This window comes from Adiantum capillus-veneris, chromosome 28 (assembly GCF_014529385.1).
Source record: "Adiantum capillus-veneris isolate H3 chromosome 28, ASM1452938v2, whole genome shotgun sequence".
Taxonomy (NCBI): domain Eukaryota; kingdom Viridiplantae; phylum Streptophyta; class Polypodiopsida; order Polypodiales; family Pteridaceae; genus Adiantum; species Adiantum capillus-veneris.
This window is the reverse complement of record NC_140958.1, coordinates 96298418-96312356: the sequence shown is the minus strand read 5'-3', so window position 1 is coordinate 96312356 and position 13939 is coordinate 96298418.

The window sequence follows — 13939 nt, the reverse complement described above, 5'->3', positions numbered from 1 at the left end:
TTAAGGGACAAGCACTGCTTATAGTAACACAAATTGTTAGATTTTCTTACTTCAAACAAGTCTGGAAGGCTAGAACTTGCAAGGTCTTCAAAAATGCCATGGAAATAGCCAAATTCACAGAGATAATATAAGAAAGCAGAGGAGAAATTATCGCATTGGGAAAATGAAGAACTTGGATGAGTGGAATAGGTCCGTTGACACTACATTGATTGACATACATGATTGAGTGTGTGGGCCCTCTCTCTTTGTCTCACAGGGTGGCTCCCTTGTCAGCCAGTATATCTATGGTCTCTTGGAGACGTCATGGCTCGGTACGTGCATGGCAAGAAGTAATTTTTTGGCTTTATCAATATAATCTACTCACCATTGTGAGTTTGCAAAAAAAAAAACAACATGTTGAGCTTAAAGTTTCTTGTAGCAATTATTGCAAGCAACAACAAGTTGCAACAAGTTCTCACAAGAAACAAGGCTCGAACTATAGTTTGAGCCTTAAAGAACCCTTTAGAGCCTACAAGGCTCGAACTCTAATTCGAGCCTTGAGGATCCACCTAGAGCTTGAACGAACTGTCTACACCAAACATTCAAATTATTCATTAACTAATTCCATCAAAGTTAACAACAATGTTAGAAACTTCGCCAAACTTTACATCAACATTAGTTTTAAAATGTAAAACCAACATTATAAACTCGTCAAGTTTATTCATTTATCTCGTTGATGCCTTCTGAGATTCTCCTTGTCTCACAAGGCTTTGAAACCCAACATCATTGGTTATTAATCATGACTTTATAAGCCACAATGGCCAGGATCCAAGAAGAGGATAGGAACTTATCCAAATCCTATAGAGGAGATCGAGCGAGTCAAGCAATTAAGGAGTTTGGTAGAAGATACCGAAAGGGATCTAGAACTAGCACCTAGGCAGATGCAGATTACAGACACCATGTTCCCTACGCAACAACAACCTCACCAAGTCCATAGACCCTTAGCCATACCTAGTGTCATCCAAGAAGAAAGTGACTTAAAGTCATGGGAAAGTGGGCGTACTCACTTCTTGATGGAAAGAATGTTTACAGAGGGACTACCTGATCCTATCGAAGAAATGGAGATCCCATATTCCCCCCAACAAGGGGATGAAGCCCAAAAGGTGCCATTAAACATTGCCAAATTGATGGATTTCATGCCTTTAGAAGTTAGAACCACCATCATGTCCAAGCCCAACCTAGATGAGAACCTTGTTATAGAAATACATGTTAACAAGTTGGGATAATACTTTGAGGGTGATGAATGCAATGCGACCATACCAATCACTACTAAGTGATTAACTGTGAAGGGAAACCTTGATGGTGGTGCTGGGACTAGCATTGTGACTAAAAATTGTTGGGAAACTATGGGAAGACCTCACCTTGCGACCACAATCATAGTAGTGAAGATGACCAATGGGTCTATTATTAAACCTATTGGGATGCTAGAAGATCTCAAGATCAAGGTCTTTGGACATAAAATAAGAGTTACCTTCATTGTTATGGATTTCTCCAAGCACACTATGGCATCGGAGATGATCTTAGGGCGTTCTTTCATGAGGGAAGCAAAAATGGTGCATGACTGGTCTAAAAACCATGTCTACTTCCAGTTCCAACATTCTGTCATTCGAGTGAATCTTGTAACTAATCGAGCATATCCTCTAGGAAACAGGTTTATAATTGATCATAGATCTGACACACAGTTCACTCAGCCCCATTGCAGTATTGTTACACGTGTAAAGTGGACATTGATGTTGGGGAAGATTCTCCTTATATGGATGTACTACCTGGGATGATTGAGTCGGACAATGTGGATTGGGTCCACCTAGCAGCAACCATAGACACTTGGGAAAACAGGGGGACGACCTGGGTAACACCTGAGGGGGATGAAATGCCCGTACCCTTAAATATGCTACAAGCAATGCATATAGCTTCTGAGAAGACTCATCCTAATAGAACAAAGAAAACATACAAGTGGGTCCCTAAAGCTTCTTTAGCAACCATAGCTAGTGCTAAAAAATAGAAGCCTTGTAAGAAACGTCCCACTCGTCCCAAAAAATGTAAGGAAACGTGGCGGTGGATTCCTAAACGACTACCTAAGGTAATAGAAAACTACTGGCGAAAATCCTCAACTATTACCAACTGGAACAATTGGTTTCAAAGGGTGACGAGCACATTTCAAATGGTATGATCTACCCAAGGAAGGGGGAAGTGTTTGCTGACAGTCATTATTCACTCACTCCCCTCTCAACCTTCCTCCTTGACCTCTCAATCTCCCAATCTTAGGGAATGTATATATAAAGCCTTATACTCACAAAAAACAAAAATAATAAAGAGCAAGAGCAATTAGCAAACAAGTATACACAATAAAAGTCAAAACATTGACCCAGACTTACACATTCACATCCGGTACACCGAAACAAAAACCTATGTCATCAAACACCTTTGATCCTCATCACTTGACTGATGGAGGGTAGGTAAGATTAGTACAATAGGAGTGTTTTTGTCTTAGAGTTCAGTGATTAGCAAAGTTCTTTTTTCCCATTGATGTGCCTCCTAGAGGTATTCTTGTGTTTCATAGTGTGTACAAGAACGTGTTATTGTGGTTAGGATTTGGACCTTCATGGAATATTTCTCTCGTTCACTCTTCAAACCAAGCGCGATCATCAACACAAATAGGTGTTTTTTGTCCATTAGCATTGTCCCTTATCTTTTTTGCATCTATGTTTTTTTTGCTTTAATTGTGATTGGTAGCATAATATTCAACGCATTTGCTTAGTATCAAACATTAAATTCAATGTAGTTTTTCGTCATAAGCACTTGTCTTGGTTAAAAATCAAGCAGTCCAACTAAGCTAGTTTGACCAAGCTAGGCATCACAGATCTTCTCTTAATACCATGGAGAATGCCTTCCTAATAATCACTGGTTACTTGGATTCTTAATCCGATTTAGGCAACATTGTGTGCAATGTACTAGGGCTTTCTAGTGGGATTAGTCCCTATTGACCTTTAGCTTAAGTAGGAGTTTACTAGTGTGATGAGCCTGGGGAGGGTAACAGTGTTATATGACCTCCCAAAATTACAAAATTAAAATGCTGAAAACGAACAAACAAAAAAATCAAAGTGCCACAATGTAAAATTTTAAGCTGGAAGAGAAATCTCAGCTTGATTTGGTACTCCACTCACATGTATCTCTTATGGTACTAGAGCCCTAGAGGTTCCCAGTGTGGGCGCTTTTTCTTGAAAAGCAAAAAACCCAAGGCATACAAAATAAGCACACACATCAATATTGAATCAATGTGAGAAGCCTTTGGGGGGTCAAAGAAAAGGAAATAAGTCAGGCGATGATTTCATGAGCAATTCCTTTTATCGTAACTTAACTACAAGGTCTTCTAGGTATAGCCTCTAGTCAGCCTTCGAACATGAAATACTTGGCTCTCGCGATCAAACAACTTAATTGACCAGAGAAAATTGAGAAGCTTACCCATGGTATTAATAGTTGACCTCTAGTGCCTTTCAACCGTTAAATTAGCGACCCCATACTTGTTTAGTTTTTTACCTTCACAACTGTTTATGCAATTTATTATATTACAATTTAATGTTTATTGCTGAAAAATGATTTAAAATTTTGTTAACAATCAATTTGTCTGGCTATAATTGCAGATGATTTTAAATTGATTATAAGGATGCACTTATTGTGCCACTTTTGTTTGATTTTGTAGTGACTGAAGAAGGCTAAGGACATTCATCTCAAATGCTCTTCCACCTCGACGAACAAGCTTCAACTCAGTAGCTTTCAAGGATGGAATCTACATCAGGAAGGGGGGCATGTTAACCCTCACGGCTCACGGACACCCTATCACCTACGACAGACGCCGTATTATTTATTTGGTAGAGTCAGGGACCAGGCTTGTCGGTCCAATAGGAAAAGGGTAAGAGTGATCGCCGATGAGAGGCGCACTCTAACAGTAACATTCAAGGGTTAGTTCGCTAAGTATGGATGCCCAAATGTGAATGGGGCGAGCTCATATAAAAGTCACATAAACCTAAAAAGCATTCATTCTTTCATTTGTGCAATTGAAGAGTGCTCTTGCTCCATCTCCACCTTCTTCTTCTTCATCTCCTTGTGTGTGTGTGTGTGTGTGTGTGTGCGTGAGAGAGAGAGAGAGAGAGAGAGAGAGAGAGAGTGATCTTGCTCCATCTCCACCTTCTTCTTCTTCATCTCCTTGTGTGTGTGTATGCGTGAGAGAGAGAGAGAGAGAGAGAGAGAGAGAGAGAGTGATCGAGCATTGCAACGACGGCACGGCGGCGGTGAAGCGGTTGAGCGCGGCGCAGCGACGGCTCCTTCTTCTTCGCGGCGAGGAATCCTCCACGAAGGCGATCGTAGGGCGGTGAGTGACACACCCTTGCTCTCTTGAGCTTGCTAGATTAGTCTAGTTGTGTGCATGGAGCCATTTGTGGCTCGCACACAGTGTATCGGCAAGTCCCTTGCATTGACACGTGCGATAGACGCGCACAGAAGATCATTAAGGAGCCTTGGTTGATCCAAGCTATTACCAGGGCCAAGAAGGAGCAGAAACGACACTCAGTCACTTCCATCTGCTGGCAAGTAACTGCAAGGAAAGCATGCATCATTTCAGTCGCAACGATACATGTCGATCTAGAGCCGATAAATCAACAAATCACAAATGCATGTGAGAAAATTGCACCACATGTGGCGTTCATATCAACTAGCACATTGCCACACACAACATGTTTCTCCCACAGTCCCCTCACAATTAATGCCTGACTGGATAGGTAACCACATTTGAAGAAAGGCCTTTCCTTTGCATCTGGTAAAAACATCTCAGTGCTTCCTTGGCACAGCATGTTGCGCATATCTGGTTAGCCGTGAAGAAACACCTTTCCTTCGCATCTGGTGAAAAAATCTGAATGCTTCCTTGCCACAACCATGTTGGGCATATCTTGCAGCGAATACATTCCAAGAGATGAAATTTTGGACAGAAAGCTCATCAAGAACTTTATGCGCTTTTATAAGGACCCCACATTTGACCTACATATATCAACCAAAGCATTGCCAAGCACATGTTTCTCCAACATTCCCTATGTAGGAATCACATCGTGAATTCTCTTCCCCATGTGAAGATCTTACAGAAGGTGAGAGGTCTTGAAGGTGCAAGCAAAGGAGATTGCATTTAGAGAGAGGCCCTCGCTACGAAGAACAACATCTTTGTAAAAAGCCCCTGACTAGCACTCTCATCATGAATTCTCTCACCATGTCAACATCTTAGGAAGGGAGGTCTTTGCTTTGAATATGGTCCTTGCCAACAGCCATGTTGGGCATATCCTGCAATCAACGTGCTCGAAGAGACATTGCAGAAAGGATGCTCATCAAGTGCGAAGGAAATGCCTTTCTTCACAGCTTGCTCAACAACCTGCTTATTAAACCCTAGAATAATCAACCATGCTGCGTGACAACTCTCCCATCAACAATGCCAACGCGACCCTCAACGAGAGGGATCAGTACCACAACCCACTCTAGGCACCAAAGCTCAAAACAAATGAGAGAGAGAGGCTAATGCCCTGCTCTGCTGGATCTGCTTCCTGAACCTGGTTGATAGTGCATAGTTTGTGACCCCCTTATTGGGTCAGCTCATAGCGTAAAACAACCATCACAGAGCATTGATGGAACCAGCACACGAAGGGTCGTCCTGTAACCCGACGCAGACCTGCAGCACTGAGACCTGCGTTTTCCAGCTTGTCCAAAAACTATTTTTTGCGTTGGAATCCGCAGGTTTCTTCATATCCTTATCTGTATCCGTAAGGACTGCCACTGGCTTGGTACTTTAACTCCTCGCATTCATCTCTTTCAGATATGCCACTACTTGTTGCATCAGTAAGGCACTCATCTCTTTTTTTAACATCACCAATATTGCTAAAGATGTGTGTCCTGGATTTGTTGTACATTCGGTCTTCAATGGATCTGATCGTCTGATCGGGTTCATCCTTCTTGAAGCAATCAAATCATTGTTATCAATGGAACCCTCCCTTGCTCTTTGCCTAAACGCAAGCTTCCCAGGTGGCGATGATGCAGGGTTTGCGTCAAATCCGGAATCGACAGGTATATCTGCTAGCTTAACACTTAGAACTCTATTTTCTAGAGTTTTCACCAAAAGAATTCGCGATGGGGATGGTGGAATACTGATGTCTAGTGCCATGGCTTTCACGTGGTAGTGTTGGGAAACACGATAAGGAGGACATTGGATTCAAAATCAGTTGCTGCTGTCTGATGCCCCTGAGTCTATAACCCAGTCACTCGGTGCATTTCCATCAGATGCTGTAAAAAGAGCTGAGTCCATTGTATTCTTCAAGAAGTAGATGTCTCCTGACACTAGACTGTCATCCTCTGCAACAGTGTTTGTCACATTTATTTCTTGAATCTTCACTGAGGACTTGTTCTTCTCACCATGGTCTTCAGCTTTCTCTTTGCCTTTTTCTGCTTTCCATTCTCTGCAGTCTCTTTTCATGTGACCCTTCTTGCCACAATCGTAGCATTCTATGTCACTCTTGCCTTTAGCACTGCGGGACTTGCTACGAGACTGATTCCTCTTTCCACCTTTGTACTTTTCTTTGGTCCTTCCCCTGACAACTAAGGCTGTTCCTTTGCCTTTGTCCATTGTCTTTCTATTGGTTTCTTCAGTAAGCAGACTTCCTTCTACACCTGCTATGTTCAAACGATCTGGAGGTGCAGAATTACTCAAAGCTGTGCGAAAAGTGTCCCAACTTTCCAGCAATGTGATCAACAGGAACATAGCTCTAACAGGTTCATCAAACTTGACACCTTGAGATGACAACTGACTATAGATTGTGTTGAATTCATTCAGATGATTGGACATAGGTGTCCCTTCTTTCATCTTCAAGTCAACAAGCTTCTTAAGCCAGTATACCTGTGAAGATGCACTCTGCTTCTCATAAAGATCACTCAGCTTTAACCATGCTTGATAAGCCGACATCTCATCTGCTACATTGAAGTAAACGCTTTCTGCCAAAGTCAGCGTAATGGTAGAAAGTGCCAATTCATCCATTTCGCTCCATTCATCTTCGTCCATATCTTCTGGTTTTATCCCCTTGAGGTTTATAGGTTTTATCTGCTTCTTTTGTACCAACACGTGCCAAATCTGCTTCTTCCACAATGGGAAATTAGTTCCATCCAACTTCTTGATATTGTAAAGAGCAGTGTCCTGTGATCCAGCCATAGGTACGCTTCATAGTGGTTTACTTTCCTGGGAAAAATTCGGCAGAGTTTCCCCTGTAAAATGACCTCTGAACCAATATCAACCTGTCAAATGAACCGAGAAAGCTTCAGATTCTGCATAAATTTCGGTAGAGTCTCCTTTGTAAAATGGCTCTGGTGTACTAAAAAACAGACCAAAAACAACTCAAAAAACACTGTCTCTCTGACACTATAAGCTGCGGGTAAACCTGTCCTACATCTGTACTGTCTCTCATTGTCCTGTAAGCATAGACTGCGACAATGCCTCAACGGCAGTAAAGCAAAGATGCAATCCCAACTGTCTAACTCACAGTCAATACATCCTAGCTGCCTATCTAAGGGTGCTCGAGGGATCGCTCCAAGACTTGTATCACCGAAAGGATCTCAACATTCGAGAATCCCCCAGCTCAATAAAACCTCACTCGACCCTCAACAAAGGCTGTAGTAAATCTGACAGTACATAGACTTCCCACAAAGTCATACATCCAAAAATTTCCCACTGTATGCTGTAACCGCTGCGGCGGTTGTTTGCTGCGTGACTCACAGCCAGCAAACCCTCAACATACATACATCATCTCTGACAATACATCCCATGTGGAAGTACCTGCAATGTCAGGATGAAATCTGGAATATCAAGCAGCAAACACAAGCTACCTGATGAACTAGTGGATGTCGCCTACAGTCTGTGTGTAGATGCGCCCGTGTCGTATGTGACACGCCTCCAAGAACTGTGAGCCGTCCTTCGATGTGTAGACAGCCACAAATCAACACTCTGGGAGTGTCGATATCCTCAGCACCTGCAGTCATAGGCCGAAAAAAAATCCCAAATTTGCAGAGTCAGATCTGCACCCGCCGAGACCACGCAGTCGAAAATGGCCTGCGCAGACCTTTGTCGAAGCCGAACGGTGGCCGAGATGACCTCAGAATGAAATTCTGAGAACACCAAGCCCTTTGGGCTTGCCCACAGGATTTGGGGCCGTGTCTTCGCCTGTCGAATTTCACTCCAATCTGAGCTGGTGACTCTAGCCTCCTGCAGTGCTGCCCCGAGCCTCGATCTGAGCTCTGATACCAGTTGAAGGAGTACGAGCGGAAGTGCGATGAGAGAGAGAGTGCGAGAAGAAGAGCACGACGATATGGTGAACTCGCTCTACTGTAATGTGTAGAGCATAGTGAGTTCTTATTAGGTTTTTACAAAAGAATATGTGTATATACCTGGCGGCCCGCCCACTTACCTGGGCGACCACATTGGGCTTTATACCCCAACAAGGAACACTTAGATCCACAACCGAACCTAGCTGAGAACCTTGTGGTATAAACACCTGTTAACAAGTTGGGACAATACTTTGAGGGTGATGAATCCAATGCGACCATACCAATCACTACTAAGGGATTAACTGTGAAGGAAATCCTTGATGGTGGCACTGGGGTTAGCATTGTGACTAAAAATTGATGGAAAACTATGGGAAGACCTTACCGTGCGACCACAACCATAGTAGTGAAGATATCCAATGGGTCTATTGTTAAACCTATTGGGATGTTAGAAGATCTCAAGATCAAGGTCTTTGGACATAAAATAAGAGTTACCTTCATTGTTATGGATTTCTCCAAGCACACTATGGCATTTGAGATGATCTTAGGACATCCTTTTATGAGGGAAGCCAAAATGGTGCATGACTGGTCTAAAAATCATGTCTACTTGCAGTTCCAAGATTCTTTCATTCAAGTGGATCTTGTAACTGGTCGAACACATCCTCTAGGAAACAGGTTTATAATTGATCATAGATCTGACAGCACAGTTCACTCGGTCCATTGCAATATTTTTACACGTGTAAAGCGGACACTGATGTTGGGGAAGATTCTCGTTATATGGATGTCCTACCTGGGATGAATGAGTCTGACAATGTGGATTGGGTCCAGCTAGCAGCAACCATAGACATTTGGGAAATAGGGGGACAACCTGGGTAACACCTGAGGGGGATGAAATATTACCACTCGTGTCCTTAAATAAGCTAGAAGCACTGCATATAGCTTCTGAAAAGACTCATCCTAATATAACGAAGAAAACATACTAGTGGGTTCTTAAAGCTTCTTTAGCGACCATAGCTAGTGCTAAAAAATAGAAGCCTTGTAAGAAACGTCCCACTCGCTCCAGGAAATATAAGGAAACGTGGCCGTGGATTCCTAAATGACTATTGGAAGCCCAAGGCTACTATAAAAGAAATGATCAAATCTGTGTCCCAAAACGTAGATTGTGTTCTTACCTCTCACCTGACCCATGTGAGCCCAATCCTGTAGCTCCAAAACGAATTGACGATCGCAGAAGGAAAAAAATCACAGAATGCTACACACCCGCTCCAGAGATAGTTTGGGTACTGAAGAAAGAACGATTTGTTCCACCTAGCTCAGGAAGGGGGAGTCCCATGAAGCTTTTAGCTCCTCATGTAATGCATCCATAGAGGTAAAAACTTCTCCACAACCTCCACCTACAATAGTAGACCTCCATGAAGCTATAAAGGAGTCCACACCTCCCAGTTTTCAAGAATCACCTGATGAACCACTCCAAGTTCGATCCTGGGAGAGTACCTTACCACCCTTGCAACTCAACGAGGCACCTAAGGTAATAGAAAAGTAATGGCAAAAATCCTCACCTATGAACAACTAGAACAATTGGTTTTAAAGGGTAACGAGCATATATCAAACGATATGATCTACCCAAGTAAGGAGGGAGTGTTTGCTGGCAGTCATCATTCACTCACCCCCCTCTCAACCTCCCTCCCTGACCTCTCAATCTCCAAATCTTAGAGAATATATAAAGCCTTATACCCACAAAAAAGAAAAAAAGTAAAGAGCAAGAGCAATTAGCAAACATGTGTGCACAATAAAAGTCAAAACATTGACCCAAACCTACACATTGACATCCGGTACATTGAAACAGAAACCTGTCATAAAACACCTTTGATCCTCATCACTTGAGTGATGGAGGGTAGGTAGGATTAGTACGATAGGAGTGTTTCTGTTTTAGAGTTTAGTGATTAACAAAGTTATTTCTTCCCACTGATGTGCCTCCTAGGGGTATTCTTTGTGTTTCCTAGTGTGTACAGAAATGTGTTGCTATTGTTAGGATTTGGACTTTGATGGAATCTTTCTCTCGTTCACTCTTCAAATCAAGCGCGATCATCAACACAAACAGACGGCTCTTGTCCATTAGCATTTTCCCTTTTTTTTGCATCCATGTTTGTCTGCTTTAATTGTAATTGGTAGCATAATATTCAACGGGTTTGCTTAGTATCAAACATTAAATTCAATGTAATTTTTTGTCATAAGCACTTGTCTAGGTTTAAAAATCAAGCAGTCCAACTAAGCTAGTTTGACCAAGCTAAGCGTTAAAGATTTTCTCTTAATACCATGGGGAATGCCTTCCTAATAATCAATGGCTACTTAGGTTCTTAATCCGATTTAGCAGCATTGTGTGAAATGTACTAGGGCTTTCTAGTGGGCTTAGTCCCTATTGACCTTTAGCTTAAGTATTATAAAGGGAGTTTACTAATGTGATGAGTCTGGGAAGAGTACAGTGTTATATGATCACCCAAAGTTACAAAATTAAAATGTTGAAAACTAACGAACAAAAAAAAAAAATCAAAGTGCCACAATGTAAAATCTTAAGCTGACGAGAAATCTCAGCTTGATTTGGTACTTCACTCACATGTATCGCTTATGGTATTAGAGTCCTAGAGGTTCCTAGTGTGGGCACTTTTCCTTGAAAAGAAAAAAACCGAAGGCATACAAAATAAGCACACACATCGAAAGTAAATTAGTAAGAAAGATTTTTGGAGGGTCAAAGAAAAAGAAATCAGTCAGGCGATGATTTCATGAGAAATTCCTTTTATCATATCTTAACTAAAAGGTCTTCTAGGTATAGCCTCTAGTCAGCCCTCGGACATGAAATACTTGGCTCTCGCGATTAAACAACTTAATTGACCAGAGAAAATTGAGAAGCTTGCACCGATGATATTAATAGTCGATCTTTAGTGTCTTTTGACTGTTAAATTAGTGACTCCGAACTTGTTTAGTTTTTGACCTTCACAACTGTTTATGCGTTTGATTATATTAAAATTTAATGTTTATTGGTGAAAAATGATTTAAAATTATGTTACCAATCAATTTGTCTGCCTACAACTGCATATGCTTTTTAATTGATTATAAGGATGCACTTATTATGCCAGTTTTGTTTGATTTTGCAGTGAGACTGAACAAGGCTAAGGATATTCATCTCAAATGGTCTTCCACCTCGACGAACGAGCTTCTACTCAATATCTTCCGCGGACGGAATCTACATCATGAAGGGGGGCATGTTAACCCTCATGGCTCACAGACACCCTATCACCTATGACAGACGCCGTATTATTTATTTGGTAGAGTCAGGTACCGGGCTTGTCGGTCCAATAGAAAAAGGATAAGAGTGATCGCCGATGAGAGGTACACTCTAACAGGAACATTCAAGGGTTAGTTGGCTAAGTATGGACGTCCAAGTGTGAATGGGACGAGCTCACATAAAAGTCACCTAAACCTGAAAATCATTTATTCTTTCATTTGTGTATTGAAGAGTGCTCTTAACCCATCTCCATCTTCGTCTTCTTCATCTCCTTATGTATATATACATGAGAGAGAGAGAGAGAGAGAGAGAGAGAGAGAGCATTGCGATGACGGCACGACGACGGTGAAACGGTTGAGCACAGCGCATTGACGGCTCCTTCTTCGCGACGAGGAATCCTCCACGAAGGCGAGCGTAAGGCGGTGAGTGACATACCTTTACTCTCTTGAGCTTGCTAGATTAGTTTAGTTGTGTGCTTGAAGCCATTTGTGGCTCGCACAAAGTGTATCGGCAAGTCCCTTGCATTGACACGTGTGACAAACACACACAAGTCTATATAGGGCAGCATAAGTAAGTTGATCACTTTCACCTTGCTAAAAAAGGAGAGAAGCACATATTCCCATCTTCGCATCTTGATCCTTATCTTCTTCAAAACTCAAAGAAATATTTGCTTGTGGGTTACATCTATCCCAAAGGCCCTCCCAAGTGCTTGAATGTCTTCCCTTTTGACGCAAGACCCTACATAGAAGGATGGAGCAAGTCATTCTCAAAGAGAGATCAATCTTGATTTTTCAATACTGCATTTTAACCTTGATGCTATGGCTCAACATGAATTTTAAGTTATACAAGGATTCTCAAGTGCTAGTTATGTATCATCATAGTTTATGATAATTCTCATCATACATCCTAGACTATGACCTAAAACAACCTCCTGAGTTTCGATGAAGGGGGAGGCCACATGCCTAAGTAAGTGTTGTTGGGGAAGGGATTCCATATTTGATGGGAGAGGGGATGTGACCCCTTTCCCTACACTTGCACATGACAGAGTGCCTCCCAAGTGGGGTCTTAGTCATCTCCAATATGTGGACTCTCTCAAGAAACTCATGATCTTGAGCACTATATGGAAAACGGTGAGAGAAAATACCTTCTTTCCTACATACAACTGTCTGCAACCTCTTGTCAATATTTGCAACTTGCTTTTAGCTTTTAGGTTGTTTGTTGTAGTGAGTGTTTCAACTCACTCAAGTTTCAACATTTGAGCTTGAGAAAGTCAAGTTTTGACATTTGTACTGATACAAAAATTATTCATTAGGACCTAAAATAAAAAAATCCCCTATTCTTTCATTCTACAAAATAAAATAGCAATGCTTTTACTATCACAAACTAGCACGTTCCAAAATTAATTGTTGCAAGACAACTAATCCAAAAGCTTCCAAAGAATAGAAGAACATGGTAAGCCCCACAATTAACAATCCAAGGATCTCAAAGTTTCTTCAAGTTCTCTACTTCTACTTCTAGAGCAAGGAAATGCTCTGTTCACTTATCATTTAGACATCAAGGTTTTCCAAGTTCTTTGTATACCTTTGGTCCCAATTTAAACATCAATGTTTCCACAAGTTCTCTGTACACATTAATACAATGCAGTTTCTTTGATTTACAGTAGAACTTAAGACCGAATCGTTGACAACAATGCAACATCTACTCTAGAAGTTGACACCAACGTTTGACAAAAATGCGAACTAAACTCTATTATTTGACACCAATGGTTGATAACACTACAACTAACTCATCAAACATAACCACATATTGCTCATCCTCGATGGCATGTACATCACAGAGTCTGAACATCCTTGCCCCGCGAGGTATATATGACACCATGCTCGACTCACTGGCTATAGAAAAGTGTACGAAAGCGAGCAATAGCACTCTACGTGTTGCCATTGGTGAGGTAATGTAGTCTTGTATTTGGCTCTCATTAGAGATGGAGCAATCTTGCATTTGGGCTTATGATCTTACAATAATATTCCAATTTTTTTCTCCACTTACCCCACATAGCTGAGAGTAAGTTCGTTTTTAATGTCAATCGCCTCTACTTGATCTACAGAAGCATCTACCTTCCACCTAGCAAACCATGTCTTCATGTTAGTCATCCATTCTGTTGAACAGTTCTCTTTTGTAGTTCTTTTGTGGCTTCATACTCTTCCAAGCACCCTTAGGGCACCTAGGATCATTCATTCTATGGACTTTGGACAACTATCTTAGAACTTCAAACTCAAT